The sequence below is a fragment of the Penaeus chinensis genome, chromosome 10, assembly GCF_019202785.1.
Source record: "Penaeus chinensis breed Huanghai No. 1 chromosome 10, ASM1920278v2, whole genome shotgun sequence".
Classification (NCBI taxonomy): domain Eukaryota; kingdom Metazoa; phylum Arthropoda; class Malacostraca; order Decapoda; family Penaeidae; genus Penaeus; species Penaeus chinensis.
The window spans coordinates 20,644,194-20,646,693 of NC_061828.1; the positions used below are offsets into that span (position 1 = coordinate 20,644,194).

The 2,500-nt window shown below is 37.0% G+C and overlaps 1 protein-coding gene across 1 annotated transcript in view; it reads left to right on the forward strand.

The window, feature by feature from the left end:
- Nucleotides 1–2,500, forward strand: part of LOC125029876 (metabotropic glutamate receptor-like) — a 108,626-nt gene that overhangs the window by 45,584 nt on the left and 60,542 nt on the right. The window lies entirely within an intron of this gene.

Genomic DNA, 2,500 nt, shown 5'->3' on the forward strand with positions numbered 1-2,500 from the left:
TTTCTCCCTCTCTCATTCATTCTTTTTCTCGTTCACACACACACGCACGCACACATATACACTCACATATATATTATATATGAATATATGAATATATATATAAACATATATATATATATATATATATATATATATATATATATATATGTGTGTGTGTGTGTGTGTGTGTGTGTGTGTGTGTGGGTGTGTGTGTATACGTATATATATATATATATATATATATATATATATTACTATATACTATATATATATATATATGTATACTATATATATATGTATACATATGCCTACATATATATATATATATATATACATATATATATATATATACTATATATATATGTATATATATATATATACATATGCGTGTGTATGTATGTGTGTGTGTATGTATATACATATGTGTGTATATATGTGTGTATATATATATATATATATATATATATGTATGTGTGTGTATGAATGTATATTCTTTCTTTCATTCTTTCTTCTTTTTGGATGCGGAGTTGGGGGACGGGGTTTAACATGCCACAGTCTTATGTGCGATCTTTTATGCATGCAAATACACTCAGTCTACTTAACGTGCAAGCGTGAGGTGGAGGTCGAGTCCAAATTAGAAATGAAGAGAATAGATTTAATTTTCTGAAATATTTCGTTTGTTCTTATTTCTTATGCTGAATAAAGACCCTGATAACTAAGGAGTAATTTGATCTTCTAAGCAAACCTATTTTTCATCAGCACAGATACACAAATTATAAGAAGTGTAAGACTCATATGATTTCCCACTCACAGCTATGATTCAATTTGCATGTAAAATTTGACTTCCGTGTAAGCACCAATGCACACACTTACACAGATTCTTGTATTTGCATATGGAGTAATTTTAGTCCCATCTTTAAAGGACACAACGGCATCACAAACACAATACATAAATACATACAGACAAACAGACAGACAGACAGACAGACAGACAGACAGACAGACAGACAGACAGACAGACATATATACATACATACATACATACATACATACATACATACATACATACAAACATACATACATACATAAACCCACAAGCATAAAGTTAAAAAGACAGGAAAAAGAAGGTCAGAAATAAGAGAAATATAAACAGCAACAGAAATATCTTTCTCTTTCCCCTTGTTCTTCTCTCTCCACTCTTCCTTCCACTTCCTTCCCCCCCCCCCCCTTTCATATTTCTAACCTCTACTCTGTTCCCTCTACATCTCCTCTTCACTCCATCCCTCCTTTCCCCCCTTCCTTCTCCACCACCCTTTCACTCTTCCCTTCTCTTCTCCACGTCCTCTCCCTTCTTCCCTCCACCTCTCTTCTCCCCCCTCCCGTCTCCATCTCAACTCTTCCCTTCACCTCTCCACTCCCCCCCCCCCCCCCCCCGCTTCCGTCTCCACTCCTCTCTCCACTCTTCCCTCCACATCTCCCTTCCCCCCCTCCCATCTCTCCTCCCCTTCCCTCTCTCTTTCCATGATGTCCAGTTAAGACGAGAGGGAAATCTTATGGCAACAATCTAAGAAACGAAAACCACCAGAGATCAGCTGTTTACTGTTCGATACGTTGGAGGTTCGAGGAAAAAGAAGGTAAGGGGACAGAGATGGACCGATAAGGGAAGGGGAAGAGGGACAGAGGAAAGAAAAAGGAGCAAGAGAGCGAGACAAGGGGGACGAGTTGGCAGATGGATTGACTGATTAGATACACAGAGGATAATAGTGATGATTATAGCAATAACAATTGTAACAATAACATGATAACAACAATAAGAACTATAATGATAAACAACACTAATAATGATAATAAGGACGTCATCAACAGAAACAACGGTAAAATTACATCATAAAGAAGCAATGAAAGTAATATGAATAACAATTACATAATATACAAAAAATAAGAACGGATAAACATATCTTAAAGGATTAATACATAATCATATAATTTCTGCTTCTGTAAGTTAGTTAACCCCACTCTTCTCCTTCCCCTCCTCCCTTCTCCCCCTCTCTCTCCCTCCCCCTCTCTCCCTTCCCCCTTTTCCTCCTGACCTGTGTAGTAAAGTTAAATTATACTTTAAGCCCTAAAGGAACCGCGGCTACTAAATGCGATATGCATAATATGAATATTTCTGTTCATGCGAGTTTTCGTTACAGACTTTAGAGATGAGAGAAGGAGAAGGAAGGAGAGGGGATGAGAGAGAAAGAGAAGAAGAGGAGAGAGAGGGGGGTAGATAGATAGATAGATAGATAGATAGATAGATAGATAGATAGAAAGAGAGAGAGAGAGAGAGAGAGAGAGAGAGAGAGAGAGAGAGAGAGAGAGAGAGAGAGAGAGAGAGAGAGAGGGAGGGGGAGACAGACAGACAGACAGAGCAAACTTGAGCATTTTCTGATAAATAAATAACACATGCTCAAGTTACTCAAGTAAACACACCATCCAGATCGCTAAAAAAAAAAAAAAAAAAAAAAAAATAAATCGA